Here is a 9,063-nt window from a genome sequence, read left to right as displayed (position 1 = left end):
AAATGCCACCAGGCGGCGCTTCGGTTCGTTGCTCGTGTGACGGCCGTTCCCCGCCCCCCCATCCCTGAACCCCCTGCGACCGCCGGGGAAGAACCGGCCCGCGCAGTGAGTACCGCACCGAGACGCTTCGGCGGGAACGAGGCCGACGGCCGGCTGTGCCGGTTGCGCCCCTGAGGTGAGTGCGGGCTGCGGCGGCGGCGGCGGCGGCGGCGGCGGCGGCGGCGGCGGCGGCGGCGGCGGCGGCGGCGGCAGGGCGCGGCGCGCGGGAAGGACGGGGGTTGCGGCGGCTGCCACCCCGGGTCCCCGCGGCGGAGGGAGGCCGCGCGGGCCTCTGCGGGGCGGGGAGGGCCGGCGCCGTCAGTGTTTAGTCTCAGCTATTCTGATGTCTAGTTTTGTGCCCTTTGCTATGTCCAATCCTATATGAATTTCTGTTTTTATCTGATCGCATGGGACTAGCCCAGTGGTTCTCCAATTGGCTGGACATTCAAATTGCTTGGAAAACTTTTTAAAAACATAGGGGCCTGCAGCCTTCCCCAGACAAGTTAATTCAGAATTTCTGAAGGTGGGGCTGAGGCATTAGTATTTTCTTAAGCTCCCTGTGTGATTATAATGAGTCCAACAATCACTCCCAACTCTAATAAAACGTTCTGACATTTTATAAAACTTGCCGATTGAGAACCTCAGCATGTGTTTCAAATGAGTTCAGAGGAGAGAGTTTCCAGTGTTAGGTGTTGGTGTTTGTTCTATCAGTTGCATTCACAATGTAGGCTGACAAGGGGAAAAAAAAAAAAACAACAACAACAAGAAAAAAAAATTCAAAGGGAAGGTAGACAGGCCGTGCAAAGGAGAGCTCAATCACAGAAGAGCTGTCTCCAGGAGACCAAAGTCATGCTCTTTAACATTCTAAGTGATTGGTTTGTGCAGTGAACCAAATCTGAGCAGTTCCAATGTTTGAAAATGTAATGACTTACATAGAAATACTAATATACCCTTCAAGGTCATGGAACAGTTCCTTGGCCTTAGGAAACGTGTAACTTCTGTGAGCTCATGTAGGTCAATTTGATGGGCCTCTTATAACCTTAAGATTCATCTTGCTCCTTATCTTTCCTCTGCATTAAAATATGTTAATACCAGCTTTGGAATCAAATCAATTCTTTTCTTTTTAAATCTGCCTTTTTAAAAGTTCCTCTGTATTTGCAGAATTACCAAGGAGTTGTTAAAAATTACCGTATTTTCTACCTCTGCATGAAATTAAGCAAAGACCGAAGTACGAAAAGGTCATCGAAACAAGAGACTATAAAAGAAACCTGAGAATAGCGGTACACTGCTAATGATAGCCTAAAATTTAATTTAAAGTCAGTCCTGAAACTGTGTAATGGTTAAGGATTGAGTTTCTATCCTCATCCACATGTTTAAAGAATCTTCTGTATTGGCTATCTCTAACCAAATTAGTGGGAATGGGAGAGGGCGGGGAACAGCTCACTAAGAATCTACTCATCTATAGTCCTTTTATCTTTTCATTTAGAAGGGTAAGCTACTGAATGTCATATATATAATGCGGTACATAAAATGTGATAAATGCTGCACCTAACACACAAAGTCTACAATAGACCATAGATCTACAAAGGACTGTGATCTATGGATCAGAACTAGCAGAGTTAACATCAACCCAGTTCCTAGCAAACGTTGCTAACTTATGGCCATAGCTATCATTTCAGGCCCAATACCCCCGTTATAAAAGCAAATATTCTGTAGACCCCCTTCCCTTCCAAACGAGGCACTCTATCTTCAACTATAATTTTTAAGTAAATTTAAATCAATTTAGAATAATGGAATATATGTTATTGTACATTCATAACTATACTATATTCCTATTCCTACACCCCTCTTAATTATAATAAGTAAGTTAGGATCAGGGAAAGCAATATGAGAAATTATCCCACACGGGAAGTTCAGGAAAAATGAAAGAGCAAAGGCAGAGATGGACTCTCAGCTACTAGCAGGCCAGTTTTCTCTGTAGACGATCACAGACAAAGGGGGAAAAATACTTAACTGGAGTATGTATAACATGCTAAGATAAATTACAATCTGTCAATGTTGACCAAGAGTGAGGAAGTTTGATATTCCTGTGAATGAGCTATTTATAAACGTACTTATAAACCAATTCAGTGTGTTATGACACGAGTTAAGAGTGCCAATGAAGTGCCCTGGAAACATTTCATCCCAGAGCCAGCCACATGTCCAAAGATGCATTCAGTCTGTGGTGGGAAAGAAAAGTGGGCCGGGGGCTCCAGATGAGGGGAGCCGTGTAGCAACTTGGGGCAAGGACGCAGATGCCAAAGCTGGGCCTGTCCGACAGGGAGCTCAGGAGGGACTCAGCTGCTGCTTTGGGAGGTGGCAGGAGGTGGGGGGAGGGGATAGCCCGACCCTGGCTCCTGAAGCACCCCTCCCCTCCCTTCCTACTTGGGTCCCACACAGCGCCCCTCACTGCATCCTGCCTTGGCCTACCTGTGCCCCACATACACCCCGATGCTTCCCTCCCCGTTGCCTGAGCCCGAGCCTCCCTGCCTGCCTTCGACCATCCCCAGTACCCCCATCGTGCCGTGACCTACCTGCACCTGGGGCTCCATCCTGCTTCCCTGCTGGGGACTGGCCTTCTTGGACATGTGCGTCTCCTGGCAAGCTCTGGAGCCCTGAAGTACCTGAAATAACCTTAAGTTCAGGAAAAGAATAAAGCTCAATGATAAAGAAAATCTCTATCATTTTATTCATTGAATCATGTTGTTTATGTTTACATATAAAGTATGCATATCTGTGTGCATATGCATGGCTATATTTTGGGTTTTTATGTAATAAAATTACATATTAACATTTTATTTCTTTAAAACATTGACGCATTGTGGCAAAACGTTAGCATTTAAAAATCTTTCTTTTCAGAAATCAGATCGTATACAAATGCTTGAAGTTTCTTTTTCACCTTTCCTTTATCCCATTCCCTTCTTTGCATCCAAAGAGGTAACCGTTATCCTGAAGTCAGTGTTGTTTTACTTTCCCAGCTGTTTTTTTTTTTTCGCCAGTCCCGCGGCCTGGGGAGGGTGGGGCTCCGGCGAAAGGACGAGGGGCGGGTTCCCCTCCCGATCTCAGAGAAGCTCCCAAAAGGGCAGCGGCGTGCCCACCTGCCGCCACCTCGGGCGGCCGCGAACCATTCAAATCGCCCGCGCCAAGAGGTACCCGGCGCTCGCGATTGGCTGAGCCGGACCAGCGCCCCTGGGCGGGGCCGGCCCCCTCGCAGCGGCCGCGGGTCCCGCCCCCACGCAGGGGCCGCGGGTCCCGCCCCGCTGGTGCGCATGCGCGCAGTCCCCAGAGGAAAGAGTCTGCGCACACCCCCGCCCGGCCTCCGACTCGCGCCGCGGCTCCCTCCCCTGTCCGCGGAGGCTTGTCGGCTCGGCGAGACAGCAAGAGCTGCGGCCGGCAGGGGGCTGTGCGGACCCAAGGCGGCTGCGGTGGCGCCGGCCTGTGGAAAATGCCACCAGGCGGCGCTTCGGTTCGTTGCTCGTGTGACGGCCGTTCCCCGCCCCCCCATCCCTGAACCCCCTGCGACCGCCGGGGAAGAACCGGCCCGCGCAGTGAGTACCGCACCGAGACGCTTCGGCGGGAACGAGGCCGACGGCCGGCTGTGCCGGTTGCGCCCCTGAGGTGAGTGCGGGCTGCGGCGGCGGCGGCGGCGGCGGCGGCGGCGGCGGCGGCAGGGCGCGGCGCGCGGGAAGGACGGGGGTTGCGGCGGCTGCCACCCCGGGTCCCCGCGGCGGAGGGAGGCCGCGCGGGCCTCTGCGGGGCGGGGAGGGCCGGCGCCGTCAGTGTTTAGTCTCAGCTATTCTGATGTCTAGTTTTGTGCCCTTTGCTATGTCCAATCCTATATGAATTTCTGTTTTTATCTGATCGCATGGGACTAGCCCAGTGGTTCTCCAATTGGCTGGACATTCAAATTGCTTGGAAAACTTTTTAAAAACATAGGGGCCTGCAGCCTTCCCCAGACAAGTTAATTCAGAATTTCTGAAGGTGGGGCTGAGGCATTAGTATTTTCTTAAGCTCCCTGTGTGATTATTATGAGTCCAACAATCACTCCCAACTCTAATAAAACGTTCTGACATTTTATAAAACTTGCCGATTGAGAACCTCAGCATGTGTTTCAAATGAGTTCAGAGGAGAGAGTTTCCAGTGTTAGGTGTTGGTGTTTGTTCTATCAGTTGCATTCACAATGTAGGCTGACAAGGGGAAAAAAAAAACAAAACAACAACAAGAAAAAAAAATTCAAAGGGAAGGTAGACAGGCCGTGCAAAGGAGAGCTCAATCACAGAAGAGCTGTCTCCAGGAGACCAAAGTCATGCTCTTTCACATTCTAAGTGATTGGTTTGTGCAGTGAACCAAATCTGAGCAGTTCCAATGTTTGAAAATGTAATGACTTACATAGAAATACTAATATACCCTTCAAGGTCATGAAAGAGTTCCTTGGCCTTAGGAAACGTGTAACTTCTGTGAGCTCATGTAGGTCAATTTGATGGGCCTCTTATAACCTTAAGATCCATCTTGCTCCTTATCTTTCCTCTGCATTAAAATATGTTAATACCAGCTTTGGAATCAAATCAATTCTTTTCTTTTTAAATCTGCCTTTTTAAAAGTTCCTCTGTATTTGCAGAATTACCAAGGAGTTGTTAAAAATTACCGTATTTTCTACCTCTGCATGAAATTAAGCAAAGACCGAAGTACGAAAAGGTCATCGAAACAAGAGACTATAAAAGAAACCTGAGAATAGCGGTACACTGCTAATGATAGCCTAAAATTTAATTTAAAGTCAGTCCTGAAACTGTGTAATGGTTAAGGATTGAGTTTCTATCCTCATCCACATGTTTAAAGAATCTTCTGTATTGGCTATCTCTAACCAAATTAGTGGGAATGGGAGAGGGCGGGGAACAGCTCACTAAGAATCTACTCATCTATAGTCCTTTTATCTTTTCATTTAGAAGGGTAAGCTACTGAATGTCATATATATAATGCGGTACATAAAATGTGATAAATGCTGCACCTAACACACAAAGTCTACAATAGACCATAGATCTACAAAGGACTGTGATCTATGGATCAGAACTAGCAGAGTTAACATCAACCCAGTTCCTAGCAAACGTTGCTAACTTATGGCCATAGCTATCATTTCAGGCCCAATACCCCTGTTATAAAAGCAAATATTCTGTAGACCCCCTTCCCTTCCAAACGAGGCACTCTATCTTCAACTATAATTTTTAAGTAAATTTAAATCAATTTAGAATAATGGAATATATGTTATTGTACATTCATAACTATACTATATTCCTATTCCTACACCCCTCTTAATTATAATAAGTAAGTTAGGATCAGGGAAAGCAATATGAGAAATTATCCCACACGGGAAGTTCAGGAAAAATGAAAGAGCAAAGGCAGAGATGGACTCTCAGCTACTAGCAGGCCAGTTTTCTCTGTAGACGATCACAGACAAAGGGGGAAAAATACTTAACTGGAGTATGTATAACATGCTAAGATAAATTACAATCTGTCAATGTTGACCAAGAGTGAGGAAGTTTGATATTCCTGTGAATGAGCTATTTATAAACGTACTTATAAACCAATTCAGTGTGTTATGACACGAGTTAAGAGTGCCAATGAAGTGCCCTGGAAACATTTCATCCCAGAGCCAGCCACATGTCCAAAGATGCATTCAGTCTGTGGTGGGAAAGAAAAGTGGGCCGGGGGCTCCAGATGAGGGGAGCCGTGTAGCAACTTGGGGCAAGGACGCAGATGCCAAAGCTGGGCCTGTCCGACAGGGAGCTCAGGAGGGACTCAGCTGCTGCTTTGGGAGGTGGCAGGAGGTGGGGGGAGGGGATAGCCCGACCCTGGCTCCTGAAGCACCCCTCCCCTCCCTTCCTACTTGGGTCCCACACAGCGCCCCTCACTGCATCCTGCCTTGGCCTACCTGTGCCCCACATACACCCCGATGCTTCCCTCCCCGTTGCCTGAGCCCGAGCCTCCCTGCCTGCCTTCGACCATCCCCAGTACCCCCATCGTGCCGTGACCTACCTGCACCTGGGGCTCCATCCTGCTTCCCTGCTGGGGACTGGCCTTCTTGGACATGTGCGTCTCCTGGCAAGCTCTGGAGCCCTGAAGTACCTGAAATAACCTTAAGTTCAGGAAAAGAATAAAGCTCAATGATAAAGAAAATCTCTATCATTTTATTCATTGAATCATGTTGTTTATGTTTACATATAAAGTATGCATATCTGTGTGCATATGCATGGCTATATTTTGGGTTTTTATGTAATAAAATTACATATTAACATTTTATTTCTTTAAAACATTGACGCATTGTGGCAAAACGTTAGCAGTTAAAAATCTTTCTTTTCAGAAATCAGATCGTATACAAATGCTTGAAGTTTCTTTTTCACCTTTCCTTTATCCCATTCCCTTCTTTGCATCCAAAGAGGTAACCGTTATCCTGAAGTCAGTGTTGTTTTACTTTCCCAGCTGTTTTTTTTTTTTCGCCAGTCCCGCGGCCTGGGGAGGGTGGGGCTCCGGCGAAAGGACGAGGGGCGGGTTCCCCTCCCGATCTCAGAGAAGCTCCCAAAAGGGCAGCGGCGTGCCCACCTGCCGCCACCTCGGGCGGCCGCGAACCATTCAAATCGCCCGCGCCAAGAGGTACCCGGCGCTCGCGATTGGCTGAGCCGGACCAGCGCCCCTGGGCGGGGCCGGCCCCCTCGCAGCGGCCGCGGGTCCCGCCCCCACGCAGGGGCCGCGGGTCCCGCCCCGCGGGTGCGCATGCGCGCAGTCCCCAGAGGAAAGAGTCTGCGCACACCCCCGCCCGGCCTCCGACTCGCGCCGCGGCTCCCTCCCCTGTCCGCGGAGGCTTGTCGGCTCGGCGAGACAGCAAGAGCTGCGGCCGGCAGGGGGCTGTGCGGACCCAAGGCGGCTGCGGTGGCGCCGGCCTGTGGAAAATGCCACCAGGCGGCGCTTCGGTTCGTTGCTCGTGTGACGGCCGTTCCCCGCCCCCCCATCCCTGAACCCCCTGCGACCGCCGGGGAAGAACCGGCCCGCGCAGTGAGTACCGCACCGAGACGCTTCGGCGGGAACGAGGCCGACGGCCGGCTGTGCCGGTTGCGCCCCTGAGGTGAGTGCGGGCTGCGGCGGCGGCGGCGGCGGCGGCGGCGGCGGCAGGGCGCGGCGCGCGGGAAGGACGGGGGTTGCGGCGGCTGCCACCCCGGGTCCCCGCGGCGGAGGGAGGCCGCGCGGGCCTCTGCGGGGCGGGGAGGGCCGGCGCCGTCAGTGTTTAGTCTCAGCTATTCTGATGTCTAGTTTTGTGCCCTTTGCTATGTCCAATCCTATATGAATTTCTGTTTTTATCTGATCGCATGGGACTAGCCCAGTGGTTCTCCAATTGGCTGGACATTCAAATTGCTTGGAAAACTTTTTAAAAACATAGGGGCCTGCAGCCTTCCCCAGACAAGTTAATTCAGAATTTCTGAAGGTGGGGCTGAGGCATTAGTATTTTCTTAAGCTCCCTGTGTGATTATTATGAGTCCAACAATCACTCCCAACTCTAATAAAACGTTCTGACATTTTATAAAACTTGCCGATTGAGAACCTCAGCATGTGTTTCAAATGAGTTCAGAGGAGAGAGTTTCCAGTGTTAGGTGTTGGTGTTTGTTCTATCAGTTGCATTCACAATGTAGGCTGACAAGGGGAAAAAAAAAACAAAACAACAACAAGAAAAAAAAATTCAAAGGGAAGGTAGACAGGCCGTGCAAAGGAGAGCTCAATCACAGAAGAGCTGTCTCCAGGAGACCAAAGTCATGCTCTTTAACATTCTAAGTGATTGGTTTGTGCAGTGAACCAAATCTGAGCAGTTCCAATGTTTGAAAATGTAATGACTTACATAGAAATACTAATATACCCTTCAAGGTCATGAAACAGTTCCTTGGCCTTAGGAAACGTGTAACTTCTGTGAGCTCATGTAGGTCAATTTGATGGGCCTCTTATAACCTTAAGATTCATCTTGCTCCTTATCTTTCCTCTGCATTAAAATATGTTAATACCAGCTTTGGAATCAAATCAATTCTTTTCTTTTTAAATCTGCCTTTTTAAAAGTTCCTCTGTATTTGCAGAATTACCAAGGAGTTGTTAAAAATTACCGTATTTTCTACCTCTGCATGAAATTAAGCAAAGACCGAAGTACGAAAAGGTCATCGAAACAAGAGACTATAAAAGAAACCTGAGAATAGCGGTACACTGCTAATGATAGCCTAAAATTTAATTTAAAGTCAGTCCTGAAACTGTGTAATGGTTAAGGATTGAGTTTCTATCCTCATCCACATGTTTAAAGAATCTTCTGTATTGGCTATCTCTAACCAAATTAGTGGGAATGGGAGAGGGCGGGGAACAGCTCACTAAGAATCTACTCATCTATAGTCCTTTTATCTTTTCATTTAGAAGGGTAAGCTACTGAATGTCATATATATAATGCGGTACATAAAATGTGATAAATGCTGCACCTAACACACAAAGTCTACAATAGACCATAGATCTACAAAGGACTGTGATCTATGGATCAGAACTAGCAGAGTTAACATCAACCCAGTTCCTAGCAAACGTTGCTAACTTATGGCCATAGCTATCATTTCAGGCCCAATACCCCCGTTATAAAAGCAAATATTCTGTAGACCCCCTTCCCTTCCAAACGAGGCACTCTATCTTCAACTATAATTTTTAAGTAAATTTAAATCAATTTAGAATAATGGAATATATGTTATTGTACATTCATAACTATACTATATTCCTATTCCTACACCCCTCTTAATTATAATAAGTAAGTTAGGATCAGGGAAAGCAATATGAGAAATTATCCCACACGGGAAGTTCAGGAAAAATGAAAGAGCAAAGGCAGAGATGGACTCTCAGCTACTAGCAGGCCAGTTTTCTCTGTAGACGATCACAGACAAAGGGGGAAAAATACTTAACTGGAGTATGTATAACATGCTAAGA

This window comes from Camelus bactrianus, unplaced genomic scaffold (genome assembly GCF_048773025.1).
Source record: "Camelus bactrianus isolate YW-2024 breed Bactrian camel unplaced genomic scaffold, ASM4877302v1 HiC_scaffold_21, whole genome shotgun sequence".
Classification (NCBI taxonomy): Eukaryota; Metazoa; Chordata; class Mammalia; order Artiodactyla; family Camelidae; genus Camelus; species Camelus bactrianus.
Note: the sequence above shows the minus strand (reverse complement) of the source record.